The sequence below is a fragment of the Varanus komodoensis genome, unplaced genomic scaffold, assembly GCF_004798865.1.
Source record: "Varanus komodoensis strain SLA01 unplaced genomic scaffold, ASM479886v1 scaffold11, whole genome shotgun sequence".
NCBI lineage: Eukaryota > Metazoa > Chordata > Lepidosauria > Squamata > Varanidae > Varanus > Varanus komodoensis.
In genome coordinates, this window is record NW_025335317.1 from 5,818,013 (window position 1) to 5,837,662 (window position 19,650).

A 19,650-nucleotide genomic window follows, 5' to 3' on the forward strand; every position below is an offset into this window, starting at 1 on the left:
TTGGATTCCAGGGGCATCCTGTTTAAACTTGGGGCAGCAAATACTCTTAGGAAAGTCCAGTGCTTTTTTTGTCATAGAACGCACCGGAACGGAGTTCTGGCACCTTTTTCAACAGATTTTCCAAGCTTTAAAAGTAACTTTTGAAAATCTGATGTTCGGTCCACGTGGATTTGAATCGCCCTGTCGAGCGTAGCAGGTCGGTGCCAAAATCATTAAAACGGTGCATGCGGGTTGCTTGTGTGTCGAATCCGATGTGTGCGTACTTCGTCCACACTGGTTGTGATGGTGCTGCTCGGCTTGTGATCGGTCATGTGGTCGCACGCTGAGTGCTTACTGTGGGCGGCGACCATTACGTTTCATTACACAACTGACATGTGTGGGTGTGTGTACAGTGATTGACTACGTATAATTTCATGAGTTCCAGCACATTTTTTCTTACAAAAAAAGCACTGGGAAAGTTTACTTTATAAGCCAGATCTTTCTGCCTTTTGGTACTGTCCATGGGGTTTTAAATGGACTCCGGGAGATAGTGGAGAACAGGAAGGCCTGGAGGAATGTTGTCCATGGGGTCACTATGCGTTGGATGGGACTTCGCGACTAACAACAACATAAGCCAAATAGTGTTATCTTTGAGCATAATCTTCAATCATGGGTGTCACCCTGCAGATGGAGGGTGTGATCTTTCTGCTGTTGTTTTTCAGTCGCACAGTTGTGCCCGACTCTTCGCAACCCCACAAACCACAGCACTCCAGGCCCTCCTGTCCTCCACTGTTTCCCGTTCACCCAATTTCATGTCCATTGAAGCAGTGACACTACTTAACCATCTCCTCCTCTGCCACTGGTTTCTCCTTTTGCCTTCAATCTTTCCCATCATCAGGGTCTTTTCCAATGAGTCCTTCCCTCTCATTATGTGACCAAAATATTTGAGCTTCAGCTTCAGGATCTGGCCTTCTAAAGAACGGTCAGAGCTGACTTCCTTTAGGATTGACTAATTTGCTCTCATTTAGCTACTTGACCACAATGCCTCTTTTTAGGACTGCTAGCTTTTCTCCAACCCCATTATCGGCAGTCCAGAAACCTATTGCAACAGTGGGGCAAAATCAGTAGGGCAGTGTAACAGAAGATTATTTATCGAATATTATAACCACAGTAACATTGTGTAGTATATTTTAAAAATGGGTTGGAGAAGCAGGCACTAACACCTAATGACATTATAGTGAGACTGCCAAAATAAAAACACTACGTGGTGCGTTTCCACCACACTCGGTATTAGGGTTGATTTTTCAAGCCCGTTCCTTGTTGTTCGTGGAATTTCCCTTTTTACACAGTTTTTAGACTGTAGGCCACCTCTGAACTGTGTTCAGACACACAGTTATGCTTTCATAGAAAAAAGCAGCCGGAACTTCTGCCAGCCAAAAAGTATGAATGGGGTCACTCTGGCCAACCCTGCCGAGGGAGGCATTCCGCACCCCGGATTCCTGTAACCGCATCTGCCCACGTCCACGGGCCACCAGGCGTCCGGTTCTGAGGTCCATCCCGGCCTCCTGCGGGAGGGGAGACCCTGCCCATTGCAGCTAGCCCTCTTAGCCAGCTACGGAGCTTGCCATGCGGGGCATGCTTACTTGGAAGCAAGCGCGCACGGGCGCCCCAAGGGAAGCAACTCCGTTGGGAGCAGCCGCTCGCGTACGCAGCCCCCGGGGGAGGGGGGCTCCGGCAGCTCCCCGCTGGGTCACAGGCTTTCCCGAAAGCCAGGGCTGTTCCGGAGCCTCGGGAACTGGATACCCCGGGCTGCAGTGACTCCGCTTGAGCCAAAAATACCAGGCAGCGGGCGGGTCTGCGCGGAATGCGCCGCTTTGGGGACGCGCCTTGTGTTACAGCGGAAACCCGACGCTACTCACGGAAGGCGGGCCTGGCGAAGGGGGGGGGGGAAGGCGCCCGCTGTGAGCTCGACTCCTCCTCCTCCCCCACCTCCTCCTCGCTTCGCTGTTTTTTCTTCTTCCCGGAATAAGGAAGCGCGCAGAGTGCGGCTGGCTTTGACGCTGCGCAACCGGAGCGCTTTCGCTTTCCCGGACCCCTCCGGTCTCGCGCCCGCAGCTCCACCTGCCACGGTAAGCCGGCAGGGCAGCGCTGCGCCGGGAGGCCCCCGGGAGCACCGGCCGGCCGCTGCTGGAAGCCGGGCGCCGCGCCGGGGGCCTCGCGGCGGCTCCAGCAAAGGCAGCCCGGGGTGGGTCGAGCTCTAGGCGGGTTTCCCCCGAGGTGAGGCCCGCGATCGGGGGCATGCGCGGCGGAAGGAAGCCCCGGGGCGCCGCCCGCCGCCGCCTTCATCCTGGGGCCCCCGCAGCGACGGGCAGCCCGGGCGAGCGGACGGGCAGACGCGCGGAGCAGGGCGCACGACCTGTGCGGAAGGCTTGCGCCCTGCCCAGGGCGCCGCTGCTGGGCTGGGTGGCCAGGCGGAACGGGGAGCCTCGGGGCGCATCCCGGAGGGCGGGTGAGATCCGGCCGCGCTCCCTTAGCAGGCGCGGAGCCTCTTGCCGCTCGAGGGGTTCCCGAGCCCTGCGTTCCCGCGGCGGGCGTGATGGTGGCGCGGGGTGGGGCCCAGAATACCGTATTAAAAAGCAAGCAAGCAAACCACCCAGCCCACAGCTTAAGTTCTCGGAGCTTTGCAGTTCTTCGTGCCAGTAGCTGAGCCTTAGGGAGACATTTCAGCTTTTGAAGAGAAGAGTGGGCGGTTAGCCAAGGCAAGGAGACGGGACGTTTGGCGAGCTCAGGATGTGCCAACTTTGAGGTTCGGCTCCCTTGATCTATAATATCATAATTTCCTAAGCACCAGATGTTTAGCAAAAGGCTTGTGCTTTTCCACCCTTATCAACAACCCTTGCCCTCTTGCATTACTGATTTCCCATCCTTTTGATCTGCTTGGTAAAACTGAGATGGTAATCTCTTTGGGGCAGAGCCCTGACCTGCTGTAAGCCACGAGATGGAGCATGATAGAAATAAAAATTGCATTCGAGCCCTTCTTTTATTATTACTATTATTATTGCATTGCGTTGATATCCCACCATATTTCCTCTTGTGAAGAACCCGAGCTCCATTTTATCCTCACAACAACAACCCTGCAAGGTGGGACGCACTGAGAGCCTGTGCCTGCTGCAAAGTCACAGGCGGAGTTTCAAGGCTGAGCAGGGACTAGAACCCAGATCACCTGAGTCCCAGTCCAGCACTTCAGCACCGCACCAGCTCTTCTGATGTTACGTAGCACGATTTTGGTTGCACGTTTCCACCTTGGAAAGTGTTTTGGATACACAATCTGGATAATCCTTACACTACCTCTTTAGCAAAAGCCAACCCCGATATGATGGATTTGTGGAGTGTTTGAAGAACGCTTGGGGAACATTATGTTACAAAGTTTTTTCTTGCCTGCCTTGCTACCTTCATTGCTGATCGAACTAGGAACTCAGTTATGATATTATGGCTGAGCTGCACTATTTGCACTTGGGGATGATGGGCTATGGGTTTATGGCTGCACTGTTCCTCCTCGCGCCTCCAGATCTGCAGGCCCCGTGAATAACACAGACTGCAGGGGCATTTGTCCTCTCTTCTCTCCCTTTTATACCTGTTCCACACCTTTAGGAAGCTCAGGGCAACAGACATGCTTCTTCTCACCAGCCCCCATCTTATCTGCAAAACAATCCTGCGAGTTAGGCTGGGCCAACACTGTGACTTTCTTGGCAAGCTCCATGGCTGAGTGAAGATCTGGACCCAGGTCTTCCCAGTCGGATATCCAGCTTTCCCCAACCTGGTACCCTCCAGAAGTGTGGGACTCTCATCATACCTGGTCCAATAATCTCTAAGCCACCAGGTTGAGAAAACAGGTCTGTTTCACCTGACCGGCTGTGGGTAAGACCAGGCCATGGCAATAAGCTGGCCACCATCAGGTACTGAATGATGGAGTCAGCCTTCAAGCTGCATTCCTGCTTATTCAGCCTGGGTTGCGTGGATTCAGCAATCCGTTGTGTGGATTCCTGACCCACATTTCCCAGCGTGTTATGTAAACACACAGTTGTACCATAAGTATTTCGGCTTCTTTGAAGGGTTAAAAATGAAACGGAAACCAGGGTGGAGATGCAGCGGTTTTTCTGTGCAGAAGCACCTTTCTGGCCACGAGGAACCTTTGAATTTGTTTGCAGCGCTAGTGGATGGTGTTTTACCCTTTCCTTTGGGACAGCTGTCAGTGTGTCTCTGGCTGGGTTTCTCCTGCAAGAGAAAGTTGATGTCATCCCAGAATCTTTCCACCTGCGTGTGGGAGAACAACTGGAGAACTTGTGCTTAGATAGAAGGCCAAAGAGGAAAGATTAAATGCCCCCTCCATACTCACACATCATGGTCAGATTTGGACTTCCTACATAGCAGCAATTTATTTTTAACTTAAATCCAGGAAGGAGCTAAAACGTTACATTTGGTTTGTTGGTTCAGAACACTGGGCTAGCATGAGAACTTCAAGGGCTGGATGTCTTGGGTTCAAATGGCCAGATTATCTGAAGGAAGGCCTCATCTCATTTGTACTTACGTGGACCTGAGGTCATCTGCAGGGTCCTTCTTTGGGAGCCCCCTTCAAAGGAAGTGGGGTGGGTGGCCTTTTCCGTAGTGGCACCCAGGAAGTGGAATGAGCTTGCCAAGGAGGTGCACCTGGCACCTACTCTGTATTCTTTTTGGTGCCAGTTTAAGACCTTTTCATTGTAACAGTATAACTTTTAAACTTTAGTTTTAATATTGCATATTATCTTAAACTGACTGTGCTTCTAATACTGATTCAGTTGTGATCGCTGTGGCTTTTTCTTGTTGTTGTTTTGTGTTAATTTTTGTTTGCTTGTGTTTTTTAAAGTTTTGTTAACCGCCCGGAGAGCCTTGGCTGTTGGGTGGTACAGAAATTAATTAATTAATTAATTAATTAATTAATTAATTAATTAGTGGGTTGCCAGCCATTCAGCCTGAATTAAGGATTAAACAGGTGGGGAGCACCTGGTGAAATTTCAAAAGCAGAATGGGGATACAGGGGATGCAGTGCCCTTCAAAGCACCTTGCATCCCCTGGGACTAGAGGGCACAGTCCAGTAAACGAAAACAGATAAGCAGCTGTAGCAGAATTTGCCTCCTGTGTATAATGTATGCCAAACACAGATTTTGGGTTCCTTTGGTAGAGGTTGTTTGAGCGGTTACATGAAGTTGGCGAGTGGTGCACTGGGAGTTGTGCAGGGCTTTTTTTGCATGTGCTATAGCGCTGCTATCTACAAAACGAAAAAGATCCTGCACAACATTATTTTCTGGAAATCCTATAGGGATTGGCGTGCATTGGCAGTCTGAAATACTTCCCAGTCAGTCTGAACTGTCTCAAATGTTGCATTCTCTCCCTTTCTGTGCACAAACTAAAAACAGAAGTCCCGCCTGTTGGTATCTTTTCTAGTTGTTTATAACAACAACAACATTGCCTCTCTTCTCCAGTTTCTGGTTGCTCCGTTGCAGTTGAACCAGGTTAGAATGGCTGTAAACCCCCCGATTCTGCTTCCTGGATAACGAGGAGCGCTGGCTACACCCAGGGTATTTTTAAACAGCATTCCAGGGTGGAATGAGCTCTAGGGATGCCTCAAGGAGGGACGATGGGTCTGGAGGGAAATTTGGGTTCCCACACCTTCACTTTTCCGTAGCAGTGCTAGTGCAAGGAATAGCCAGCAATGTCCCAGTGGGTTGCTTATCCTATTCATATGCAGACAGAATTCCCCTGCAAATGTCCCCAGCTGCTTCCACCTTATATCCCCCTCCCCTTTAGGCTTTTAAAGCAGCTACCAGACTTTAAGAGGAAAACACCCTGGGAAAGAGACTTGCAAGAGAGAATAGGGAAGCGTGGGATGCCCCACTTTTCAACTGCTGATCTTTTCCCAGGCAACACCCCCCCCCACCTGCACACACACTGCTTATATGGGTATGATCTGTCAGCCGTGTGTTTGGGAACATTTGTAGGCCGACTGGATTTGCGTGATTGCCGTAGCTCCCCACGTTTTATTTAAGCTGCCCCAGCAGCCCCTCCTGGGTGTCGTGCTGGTTATTTATTTATTTTCTGTACTTCATAGTAGCATGAGCTCTCTGGGCAGTTTACGGCAAGACACAAAAATACAACATAAAATACGAGCACTCATGAAAAGCATCATTAAAAGGTTGTCATGCAAATTTTAACACCAAATTAAAGCAGATATTAAAAAGTTACAGTAGCCTGTATGAATTAATCAGGCAACCTGTTTAGACAGCTAACAAAGTCCCAGTCAAGTAATTAAATGCTCTGTGATACAGGGAAGTCTTGAGCTGGTGCTGGAAGGATGCTGAGGTTGGTGCCAGCCGGCCTCAGTGGGGAGGTCATTCCACAAGGGGGCATCACTGAGAAAGTCCTCCTCCTTATTGCCCCCAGCCAAGCCTCCCTTGGAGGTGGCAGTTGGAAGCTGGCTGGATCATAGAGTCCTAGAACCATAGATTGGAAGGGGCCATGAAGGCCATCGAGTCCAACTCCCTGCTGCTGCAGGACACCACGTTAGATCCCACTCGGATCATAGAGTCTGGGTGGATGGCGGTCAGGAGAGGCCCTCCAGCAAATAATGTGCTCCCCAGTTGTGTAGGGCTTTATAGGTCAAAACCAGCACCTTGAACTGGGCTCAGAAGTATAGAGGCAGCTATCCAAGTGTGCCAGAATTGGTGCTGTCCTCCACACCTGGGCATTAGGGGTTGCTTGAAGGAGAAACCCCCTCAAATAACCCATGGCCCATTGAAGGGCTACTACGGGGGGTGGATAACCTTCAAGCCACCCAGGTTCCAACAACACAAGAAATTGTGACAACTCCCTGCCGTGGGCTGAATATATAAAACGTCCCTTGGCACTCACCGTGCCATGGCTTAAATTCATTGCTTGTTTGTTTGTTATATTTATATCCCACATGGTGGGCTGTGGTGATCATGGGAATAATACTGGCTAACCTTAGATATCTTCTTTCTTAGCAGCTTGGATTCTGCCATTTCTCAGTGGGGAAGACAATTCTGGTATAAGGGCGGAGTAATGGGAGGATCATCTCCATTTGCTGCTTGCTATTATGAATATATAGAACTCTGGCCATCAGGCACACGGAGTAGTTAACAGAGTGCTGCAGCATCGAGATTTAATATGTTTAAAATGTGTTTTCTCTTTTTTTCCAGAAAATTAGGCTTGCGTGTTGTTGTAACTTTAGTGTATGTATGAACCCTTTTGAACTAAGATAATCTAAGTGGAATGATCATACTCTGACGATCAGAGTAACAGGGTCATTTGCCTGCTCGGCCGACTTCCTTTGATCAAGTTCCACTCTCTCTGCTTTAGTTCCTCCTCTTCTAGTGAAGGAAATGTAACGCAAAGCAGGAAAGATTCATGATGATCTTGTAAAGTACTTTAAAAGTGTTGAAATGATAGGCTGTATCTGAAACAAAAATCGTAGTGAGTGCTCTTTATATAAAAGATGCAGAAAAAGATGCCCAGAGACATTAATGTCTACAAAATCATTTGGGTGGAAGGTTTAATTGCTATTTGTTTAGGGTTTTTTGTCGTTTCTGAAATGTATCTCATTTTAGCTTTCACATATATCCCTGAAAGAGCGGTAATGAGAGACAATTGAGTAGCACAAGATCACTCCAGCATCGTTATGGTCAACAAATCCATCTATAAAGCTGGTGAGATAATCTGAAGACAGTGTGGCCAATGCAGCAAGAGGTTTTCCTGCAGAAGCGCTATTGAAATTAATGTGTGGTTTTGCAGCTCTCGTTCAATTCATTGGGCTTCTGCGGGAAAACAGCCTCTGGTTTGAGATCTAGGCATTGATTTAATTCACCAAGTAGGCAAATGTCTCCGTGACCCCAACCATGCCTGGCAGACTTGCTTGTTTTAGACCTAATTGTAGAAAAAGGAAAAAGTATGCTTGGCGAAATGGAGAAGAAAAATGCATTGACCAAGCGTAGGTGGGTTTCGTTGTTGGTTTCTTAGTCATTCACTTGTGTATTTTTCCTTGTGCAACATAACCTTAAAGCAAACAGCCATTTCCTCTTTCCTCATAGGCTCATAAATGGTTTATGAGCTCATGGTCAGTGCCATGGAAACCTCCAAGAGACCAGTGCTGTAGCTCCCTCAGCATCAGTTGCAACTTCTCCAGAGGGCAAATGTGGCAGGAATTGTCCACGAGGTTCCTACTCCTCTCATAGAACATAGTCTCGTATTTCAAGAAAGACGGAAACAAATGGGGATTGATGTGAGGAGAACTACTGAAACATCGGAAAGGCTTGTCAAGAGAAGAAGGGCTCCAAAAAGCTGAAGATCAGTTTTGGATGTAATTCTGTCTGCTCCCCAGAAGTCCGAATCACTTTTAATTGAGATGTGGTAGAAAGTGTGCCCATAATTTTTGGTTCTCAAAAGGAACAGATGTTTTCAAAAGATGTGTGAGGTAAGAGCTACTCCACAGAGTCATGTGAGCATCTCTTACTGGGTTCCATGTATGGTGTTTTAGCTGAATTGGAGCTTATGTCCTCTGCAGTATCATGAAGCATGGTATGGTGCCAACTCTGTTCGCATAATTTGCCATCTGTGAGGAGGGCAGATTGTATCGCAAAACACATTTCTGGCTCCCAGGAGCAGGCCATGAAAGCATCTACAGGTTTCCGTCATCCTTGGCTAATGGGCAGTTCTCAAATTGCATACCTTGGGGGAATGTTCTTTGCACTGATTTATCTGCAGAAGAGCATCTTTGCACTGGAGAGGAAGGGAGTCAAAGGTTTAGTAAAGGTTGGTTGGAAGATAATTGCACCGGGGTTGCACCAGTAGATTGCCTAACTTGGATACGACGGCAAGAGTCAGTTGTCTCTGTGTCGGAACTGACTTCATGTGATCTCGCAGGTGAGCGTTAACGACCTTTGTACTGCTCAGTGTTCAAAGCTGTGTGCGGAGGAAGCTGTTCATATAATATAGCATTTATGGAGAGGGGAAAAGCGAGGCTTACCATGCATCATGTTTGTTTCTTATTTTTGTTTAGGGAATGGTATTAATAGTAGGTTGGATTTTAGCTGTGTTATAATAGCTAAATAGATGGGAAAATGTAACATTTCCAAAATTCATACCAGGTTTAAGAATAGTGCTTTTTTCACCTATAAAGCCCTAAACGGCTTGGGTCCTGGTTACCTGAAGGAGCGCTTACATCCATATATGCCCGCCTGCCCCCTGAGATCGGCGGGAGAGGCCCTTCTCCGGGAACCCTCCGTGAAAGAAATTAGGAGGGTAGGTACTCGGAGGAGGGCCTTCTCTGCAGTGGCGCGCAATCTATGGAATGTGCTCCCCAGAGAGGTCCGCCTGGCACTGTTGTTATTTGTTTTTCGGCGCCAGGTGAAGACCTTTTTATTCAAACACTATTTTAATTGTTAATATTATTTGCTTATTTTATCTGGCCAGGGCAACTTATTGTATATTGTTAATTTGTTTTATGTATTATATTTTATGTTGTGAGCTGCCCCGAGGCTTCGGCGAATGGGGCGGCATAGAAATGTTTAAATACATAAATAAATAAATAAATTTTGGAAATGTTGCAAATATTCCCCACAGACTGGTATTCAAAGTTATGCTGTGTCTGGCTCCAGAAGTGGCACATGGACATAGCCGTTGATGCTCTTATCCTCCATGTGTTTGTCAGATCCTATTTTGAAGTCTTCTGAGCCGACGTTCGTCACCATAGAGGGAATCTGTCTGATGCATGAAAACAGAGGTGGTGTTAATACTACCAGGTCAGCAATATGCCAAGTTCCCAAAGGCTGTCATGGTTACAATGCCTCTATTTAGAATGCTGCTTTTGAGGGAAAAACCTCACACATAAAATGGGAAACTTTGTGCTGCTTACAGATAAATTATCATGCAGCAAGAGTGGAATATTTTTCTGTACCCACCTGTGGAATTGCTAGAGTGCTGTGATTCTCTGTTTAATTGTTTTCTGATATAGACTCTACTTTTACGTGTGCATGCCTGTTTTATGTTTTTACAGAAATTTTGAGCTTTTATTTCTTATGGACAGGAAAGCTGGTTTCTATATAGTTTTGGGATGGTGTATGAACAGCAGCAGTGCGGCTTTTAGAAAATGGTGAGCAAAATGACATCCACTGTATGTTAGATGACTCAGTAGTAGTTCATTAAATAGCAGCATACATGTGTGTTAAGTCTAGATGGTCATATCTCTGCGCAACCCTGACTCTCACTTAAACCATGGGAGGGTTGTTCAACTTTCAGTCTTTAGTGGCCGCATTTCACAATGCAACAAGACCACGTTAGAGGTCATATATGAATAATGCTAGAGAGGATATAATGCAATGCGGGTCATAGGCATCACTCACTGTGATGTGCAAATCTGATTATTCCCTCTACTTGCAAATCCAGGTGGTTGAAAGCCAACAAGATTAGAGCTGAAACTGGACCGCTTAGAAAGAAGAGGATGGTATCACCATGCTTGACAATGTTTATAGACATACAGACAGTCTAAACAAACCTATAGCAAGCAGCTTTCTCCCAGAGCAGGCTTCTGAGGACTGGCCATGCTCAGTGACCACCTGGAATATCGAGTAGCATTTGAAAAGGAGAGCAAGGGGGTGAGGAAAATTGGTTGACCTGCCTAGGCTCCAGGCATCTTATATTGTCCTGGAGGAGGCTGGGCTTGGACCTGCAACAGAAAAGTCATCTTAATGCCACATCGGACTGTTGGACCGTCTGGTTTAGTGCTGTCTGCACTGACTGGCAGCTGTTTCCAGGGCTTCAGGCAGGAGTCTTCCTCAGCCGTGTTTGAAGAGGCTGCATTTGGGGCCATTTTTGTGTAAAGCGCTCCTCTTAGAAGGTGAGCTTGCACTGTGGCATTTTGTTGCTTTTTTCAGTTGAGTGTTGAACGCCCAAACTGTTTACGGTGGACATGGGGCGTAGCCAAGCCAGGAGGTTCTGCAGGGGTGCTGCGACCTTGTTGAGAGCCCAGCCCTCTTCTCTCTGCATTTGGCTCAGGAAACTGGAGTCAGTCAGAAGGAGGTGATCAGTGTGGGAGACTGGAAGGTCTGTGTGGGCAAGGTTGCATTTGGATTGCAATTGCATTGGATTGTGTGTGAATTGAAAGAGTAAGATGTCTAATGATAGTGATAGTGACATCTGTCCATTGGTGCTCCCAGATACTCATTTGCAGAGCGTTCTTCTTCAAATACCTCTTGCAATCTTGCAACTCTTGGATGACGGCCATGAATTAGACAGCAGGATATGGAGCGTCAGGCGGTGGAGGCAGTGCATGTGAGGCTGATTCCTGTTGTGAGCACAGACCTTGCCCAGGATGCTGCTCTCCCATTTTCTCCTCTGTACGATCGACCCTCAGGCATTAAAAGTGATAGAACAAAAGTGGCTCAAAGCCCTGGTAAGGCTTTCACATTCAGACTCTGGTCTCATGAGAAATCTGTATGGCCTCTTTCCCCAGCCCGACCCCACATTTGAGAGCACTGCCTGGTCAGTGGTGTGCTTGAAGCAGGCTGGCTCCAAGCCACCATTTTGTTTCCCAGAATGCTTCAGATGTAGCATAATGGAAAACTTCAATAGCGTTTCTCGGAGTGTTGGGCTTTTAAAAAATGTTTTAAGGGGTGTCGGGAAAGGGGCCCTTCCTGGGTGCTTTTTGTTAGCTGGGTTGTGCTTTTTGCTTTGTGCAGCAGAATGTAGTAGGTGAGAGAAAGAAAACATTGTGCATTGTGGCCCTAAATTGTCTGTACAGGCCCTGTTTATCAAGCAGTCTGTGTTTGCAAGTGCATACCTGTCCTTATTCAGAAGCAGATCCCAGGACGGTACAAAATGAAAATGTTCCAACTAATCTTTGGATGCCCCTTTACCCAGGGTGTGAAGATGTGACTCACAAGCTTCAGAGTTCTTTATGCAGGTTTGGTTGGGTTAGAGAAGTTCTGAACCTTACGAGGGGCCGAACACATTTTATCTTCTGCCTCTGTAGGTCAGCCCCATGTTCCACTGGGAAAGCAGTAGAATAGACTTCCCCAAACAGTTTCCTTTTGCACGGTTTGGACTTCAGTTCCCATCAGGCCCAGCCAGCCTGGCCAGTGATTAGAAATGCTCTGAGTTGTAGTCCAAAACAGGAGAAGAGGGTTTGGTTGTGGAGGTCTGCAGTCAAAACTGCTGTCTGACAGATTAACCCTACCTTTCCTAGATGATCTCAGTGCAGAATGGTTGCTGTTGTGATTGTTACATGCTAACAAGTCATCTCCGACTTGACAGCGACCCTTCAGAAATGTTGCCTCCTGGACAGTCCTGTGTCCTTGTACATTGAAGGCTGTGGCTTCCTTTATGGATTCAATCCATCTCATATTTGCTCTTTCTCGTCTTCCTCCGCCTTCGACTTTCCCTAGCATGATCATCTTCTCCCGTCTTGCCTTCTAATGAACCCAAAGTAGGACTGGTTCAGTTCTGCCATTTTTTGCTTTCAGGGAAAGTTTGTTTGTTTGTTTATACAACTTATATGCTGCCCCATCGCATGAGCCTCGGGGCAGCTTACAATCATAAAATCCCGCATAAAATGAAAAATACAAAAAAAAATTAAAATAATTGAAATACATAAAATAAAACAGTGGACACAGCCCAGTAAATTTAAAATCAGCAAACAAACCATTAACAGTTAAAATAGCATTTAAATAAAAAGGTCTTGGCCTGGCGTCGAAAAACAAATAAGGACGGCGCCAGGTGCACCTCTCTGGGGAGTGCATTCCATAGGTTGGGCACCACTGCAGAGAAAGCCCTCCTCCGGGTACTCACCCTCCTAATATCCTTTACAGAGGGTTCCCGGAGAAGGGCGTCTGCCGCTGATCTTAGGGGGCGGGCGGGCATATATGGACGCAGGCGCTCCTTTAGGTAACCAGGGCCTAAGCCGTTCAGGGCTTTGTAGGTGATAACCAGCACCTTGAATTGGGCCCAGATTTCAATGGGGAGCCAGTGGAGCTGACGGAGGACTGGGGTTATATGAGAACAACGCCCAGTCCCCGTCAGCAGCCTGGCAGCTCTATTTTGCACCAATTGAAGTATCCAGACTGTCTTCAAGGGCAGCCCCACGTAGAGTGTGTTGCAGAAGTCTAATCGGGAAGTGACCAATGCATGTGTCACTGTTGCCAGGTAGTCATTCTCCAGGTAGGGATGCAGCTGATGGATCAGCCGAAGCTGAAGGAAAGCGCTCCTCGCCACTGCTGTCACTTGAGCTTCCAACGATAGCTCTGGGTTGAGGAGCACTCCCAAGCTGTGGACCCTGTCCTTAAGAGGGAGTGCAACCCCATTCAGGACAAGGTCAAAGTCCCCCATCCTAAAGCCCAATCCACCTACCAACAGGACTTCCGTCTTGTCTGGATTGAGCTTCAGTTTATTGGCCCTCATCCAGCCCATTACCTCGGCCAGGCACCGGTTCGGCACAGCCACTGCCTCACCTGGATTGGTGGAAAACGAGAGGTAGAGCTGGGTATCATCAGCGTACTGATGATTCCGCAGCCCACACCTCCTGATGACCTCTCCCAGCGGTTTCATGTAAATGTTGAACAGCAAAGGGGACAAAATGGACCCCTGCGGTACTCCATGGCATAGCTGCCATGGCGCAGAGCCATAGTCCCCCAGCACCACCTTCTGGAACCGGCCATTGAGATAGGAGTAGAACCACTGCAAAGCAGTGTCTCCGACCCCCAATCCCGCAAGCCTGTCCAGAAGGATACCATGGTCGATGGTATCGAAAGCTGCTGAGAGGTCCAGGAGAACCAACAGGGACACACTCCCCCTGTCTCTCTCCCTGCACAGGTCATCGTACTGGGCGACCAAGGCAGATTCAGTACTATACCCGGGTCTGAAGCTGGACTGAAATGGGTCCAGATAATCAGTTTCCTCCAAGAGTGCTTGGAGTTGTCCCACCACTTCCTGCTCTAACACCTGGCCCAGAAACGGGATGTTGGCCACCGGTCTAAAATTGGTGGCCATCTCTGGATCCAGGGAAGCCTTCTTTAGGACAGGCCAGACTACCACCTCCTTTAAAGGGGCAGGTACCTGGCCATCCCTTAGAGAGGCGTTGACAACCTCCAGGATCCAGGTCCCTATCCCGTCCTTGGTTGTCTTGAGTAGCCAAGATGGGCAAGGGTCCAATAAGCAGGTGGTGGAAAGTACTTGTCCAAGCACTTTGTCCACATCATCAGGCCACAACAACTGAAATTCATCCATCAATTGTGGACCAGACGGCAACATTGGCCCCTCCCCTGAAGGCTCTGAGTCGCTAGTGGAGTCCAGCTCGTGACGAATCTGAGCGATTTTCTCCCTAAAATGCTTGGCAAAGTCGTCACAGCGGGCCTTTGAGGGCGGTACAGGATCTTTCTTAGGGCCAGGATGAACCAGCCCCTGTACCACCCAAAATAGCTCCGCCAGACGGCATTGTGAGGAGGCAATGGAAGCGGAAAAGAATTTCTTTTTCGCCGCCCTCACCGCCACAGCATAGGCCCAATAATGGGCTCTTAAGTGTGTTTGGTCAGATTCATCCCGTGATTTCCTCCACCTACGCTCTAGCCCTCTCCCAACCCGCTTCATCGCCTTTAATTCAGGTGTGTACCAAGGGGATGAACGGGTCCGGCGGGAGAGGAGGCTTAGAAGCGGTCGCGTCAATAGCCCTGGTCATTTCCCCATTCCACAGTTCGACCAGAGCTTCGACAGGAGCACCAGCCTTGTCAACTGGAAATTCCCCCAGGGCCTTCAGGAAACCATCCGGATCCATCCGGCTCCGGGGGCGGACCAGCACAATCAGGTCCGCACCCGTACAGAGGGAAAGGCCGCTCTCGAGCTCAGGCCTCATGAGGAAGTGGTCTGACCATGACAAGGGAGTCAGACATAAATTCCTCACCCTCAGATCACCTCCTTCCTGTCCCATCGAGAAAACCAGGTCCAGAGTGTGTCCGCGTTCCAGCTGGATCTGATCTATGACCCACTTGTTCATCTTTCCGTTGGTCCAGGGTGTACACATAGCTCTTCTCCAGCAGCATGTTTCGAATGCATCCAGTTTCTTCTTGTTGGTTTTCTTCAAGGTCCACTTCCACACCCATTCATGGTGATGGAGAATACAATAGTATAGAAGATCTTGGCTTTGGTTTCCTGTGAAATGTCCTTAATTTTAACGATCTTTTCTAGTTCCTTCATTTCTTCCCTTCCAGTCTTCAGATTTCTTGGCTGCATTTGAATTGATGATTGAGCCAAGGTATGCCAAGTGTTTAGAGCATCCGTTTTTTTAGTTGTTGACATTAATGTTACATGATTCTTCCATGGTCGTTATTTTTGTTTTCTTAATATTCAGCTGCAGTCCTGCTGCTTTTGCACTTTCAGGAGCTGTTTCAGTCAAGTGCTGCTTTCTTCCATGGTTTGCAAATCTTAGATTATTGATGTGTCTTCCACTAATGTTCACTTCTCCTTCCTCCAGTCCCAATCCCTTTTTCTTTATGATATGTTTTGCATACAGATTGCGCAGATAGAGAGAGACACTACAGCCTTGCCTGATTCCTCTGCCTGCAGGACACCATTCTGTTCCTCCAAATTCTGTCCTAACGGTACCTCTTTGCCCATGATCCATCCTACGCATCAAGGTTGATCGGGTGCTCAGGTGTGCCCATTTCTGTCAGGACCATCCGTAACTTCTCATGCTGACACAGTCAAAGGGTTTGCTGTAGCTTACGAAGCTCAGACTAATCCTCATCACTGCCGACCACATTAAGGTGTGAATCCAAAAGGGGAAAGTTGATGTTTCCACTGGACAAACAAATGGTTGCTCCTCCCTTAAAAGCGGCACAAGGCCAAGGAATAGAGATTGCCCGGAAAGGCAAGCCCTTGGTTGCCAGCATATTTTAAAATGTGGTGTGGACATACAGCAAGCAAAAGACTTGGGGGAAAATCACATAATCTTGCTGTTCATTGGGGTCTGCATGTGCCTAAGCATTAGCAGGATGGGGCCCATTAAATATTTGCCTTTCAGCTCTTGCAATTCCAATTTTTAGAATTGCTTCTTTGTTACACTTCTATCTTAAATGGAAAAGTGATGTTGTAAAGCAGGCTTCAGGAGTGGATATGAAAATACTTCCATTGTAAGGTTGGCCACCTCAGCCAGCCTGGCCAACTTGCAGGAATGCTGGATGCTGTAGCCCCCAAAAAATCTAAGACCCAGCACGCTGAATGAAGGCAAATGCTCCCCAAAGTCGCTTGCAAACACTTACCTCCCTTTCCAGATCTTTCTCTTTGCATTGCTGAGCAATTTTGAATTAATTATGCTACTTGTTGGCTGCAAGAGCTTGCTTTATCTGGAATTCATACCAGGTCTGCATGAGTACACCAGAGGCGAACAGCAGAGTGCCTTACTGAACTTTTCTGAGTAACTCACAGCGCCACTGTGGGGTTTCGTTTGTGCTGTCCACCCTTTGTCAATATTGCCTTTTCAGTTTCAGAGCTTCATCCGAGGCGAGGCCGTGTTTTAATGGAGCAAACAAAGCAGTTCCTGGCTTTAAAATGACAATGAGAGCTGAGATCTACCATGTCAGGAAACCACTCGCAATCAATCCCTTTTCTGTCTTTTGATTTCTGCTGAGAAGTAGACTGCAACATTTAATCAGTTAATACGTTAAACTGATTCGTGGCACCGGGGGGGAGACCCCTTTGATCAACTGAAAGGGTGCCCTGATTGTGAGCCAAGCACTCACAAAAAGTGCTTGCCGTTTGCAGTCTTCTTAAGAAGCAGTCCTGCTTCTCTCTCTCACACAGTGGCCTGCCAATTTTACAGTGCATAATCATTTAAAAGCCTTCTGTTTTGCTTCAGCCCGTTCTTTTATTCACGTGCACATGCAGTTGTCGATCAATTAAGACTGCATATTTAACTTCGTGGGACTCCTGAGGAGACACGCCAAAGATTGCACTCCTGTTCAGCAACAGCGGGTTGAGAGCTTCGTGCAGCAGCCGGTGCTGCCAGCAAGCAGACACCTTTTGCTGAGCCTCCTCTGCCAGATGGAGGGTTGGCATCACTGCCTGGAGCACTGCGTGCTGGCTCCAGAAACCTGAACTGGGGCTCGAGCGCCAAGCGTGTGGCAGACCTTGGCATGTGACCGGGCATGTTGCGCTTGGCCTCCTCGAGAGGAGGTCCTATTCGGCTTGGTCTCCTTGAGAAGAGGCCAAGCTTTACCATGGGGGGCCTCTGACAGCTGCCCCTAGGCGACGTCTGTTGCTACTCTGGCACTTGCGGCAGCTGCGATCCCTCTTCCAGGCCTTAAGCACTCCTGCATTCATCCTGGAGTACTGGTGGAAGCTCTGTGGGGAGAGGTGCCTCAGGGGCCCCAGTTTGCCCTGTCATTGGTCAGGTTCAGCAGGGGCCAGCCCAGGTTTAAAGTGTCATGTGAACTCAAGCACTATCTTGTTTGCTGGTTGCACAGAAGCCAATCCTGGGGCCTTTTTAACTGAGGAGTGGGATAAAAGCCATTTTTAAAAAGTTACCCCTTGGTGTGTGGATCACCTCACTTGAAACAGTCAGAGAGCATTCCCCCTTCTCTTTCATTTTTTTAAAAAATCCGGGAAACTTTTTTGGGGAAAGGACACGTCCTTTGGCTCTTTTTATGGGTGGGAATGGGGTACTTTGCGTTTGGAAACTGCAGGAGGCTTAGAATTCCACAACAACATCCTGTTGGTGAGAACTGGCTGTTTTTCCTTTATCTTTTGTCTCTCCCTCCCTCTTTCTGGTTCTCCCTTCCTTATCAAGGGATAACAGCTTGTAGTGGATCAGCCATTGTAGCTTCTGTTCCCTCCCCGCCAAAAATGAATGCACCCCACAGGCTCTGAGTGGAAACCTGGGAAAGTCTCCATTGTGATTGTTGTGGTTTGCCCCCTACAAAAGATGGGAAATTGTCAGATAGCCGGTGGGCTGTCATACCTGGTGGGTGGACTGCGTTTGACCTGAGTGGTTGTTCTGGCTTGGTGTTACTGGAAATGATTGTGCTAGAGTGGGAAAGACGGAGTTCTGGTGCTTTGATATACCGGCATTTTTTCTTGGGCATGTGCTATGTGCTTGATGCAATCCTTAAGGCGACTCTGGTTATCGCTATTTGTAATTAGTGCTCAATAATGAACATCTAGCACTACACTTTGGTTAAAGAAAACAATGGATGAAATGAGGAATTCATTTGCCTGTGTGTGTGTGTGTGTGTGTGTGACAAAGAGAGAAAGGCTTAAACTGCTTATTTCTTCTAAAATGTCCTCGTTTTCAAAAATGGAGAAAAATGGTCCTTCTTATGGCCAGAACTGGTACAGTTTGATACGCATCGGGACTGTTCGTTGCTGTTCCCCAGCAGCCTGGGCCAACAGAAAGAAGGAAAAGGGATGGAAGAGCCCAAGAAGAGATCTCAATTCTGCAAGGAAACTGGAGGTAGAAGCCAAGATTAAACATCCCTGTCTAGAAAAGCTCGAAGTGCTGTGTGGGACAACCATCTAAATTCTCTTTCGAACAAATGGCAGAACGGGAATGCCAAGGCAGCCCTAAAGTGCCCTTGGACTGGGTCCAGACGGTTGTGAAATTTATTATACCTGTCATTCTTCTCCCAGTTTCCTTATCACCCATCTGTGTATAAGGTGGGAGTGGCTAGAATGTTCTACAGGTCCGTTATTCTGGTGACATTATTCATGTGTGACCTCTGATGAACATGATCTTCAGTAACGGGAATATGTTTTCACGATGTTCGTATATAGTTCCTGGAGCCAAGGACGAGTGGAAAGTTGACATAGCCAGAGCCTTTGGTTTGAAGCTGCTAGAAAAAAGATTTCTAAGTTGAAGTTAGGTAGCTAAATCAACAAACTTTTCTATGCTCTGGATCACAACACAGCCGTTCTCTTGTGCTTATCCTTCGCTCTTCACTTTCTGGCATTTGTGGCTGGACGGAATGAATAACCGTATTATGAGGATTTCGTTATAACCTGGAAAAAGCGGTTACAATTTTAGAGACCCAAGTATAGCAGCAAAACTTGTGTTATTAAGGGGACAGATGTGGGTGGATTACATCTAGATAAGGAGGTCTTTTAGCGAAACAGAACACTAGGTTCTTCTTTATTCAGTATATTTTAATCAACCCAAGAATGGCTCTTGTGGTGTATTTCTAGCAGATGGCCAAAAAAATAGCATACGTATATTCCTGTTACTCCAGTTTGTGGACAGAAGTGGCTTTACTTTTTTTTCCAGAGGAGGGGAAGGGAACACTTTTGCTATAGGAGTTCTTACTGAAGAAAAAGTCTGGTTTTAGGTGGAGTCGAATATCATTAAAGTAATATTAACTCTGGAAAAAGCTGAAGGAATGTTCCAATGTGAGGTTGACATTCCAAACATTTTATATATGGGAGTAAAAATATCATATGTGCTTACATACCACTATTTTTATTTTGGTCAAATGCACTTACCAGAAAGCTGAAATAGGGTACAGTTTTCACTGTGTGTACAAGATTATTAATACACATTTGTAGGTGTGTAAAGTGTGAAGCTTTGGGAGAGTTCTCTTCTGTGAT

The 19,650-nt window shown here is 47.6% G+C and overlaps 1 protein-coding gene across 2 annotated transcripts in view; it reads left to right on the plus strand.

The window, feature by feature from the left end:
* The first annotated feature begins 1,980 nt into the window (after positions 1-1,980).
* Positions 1,981-19,650, plus strand: part of ANXA11 (annexin A11) — a 41,129-nt gene continuing 23,459 nt past the window's right edge. The window contains exons 1-2 of one of the 2 annotated variants that reach the window (XM_044420305.1): positions 2,005-2,108; positions 9,740-9,830. The gene's annotated coding sequence lies outside the window, so the exon portion shown is untranslated. Of the gene's footprint in view, positions 2,109-9,739; positions 9,831-19,650 lie in introns of both variants that reach the window. The other variant, XM_044420303.1, reaches the window with a different exon arrangement.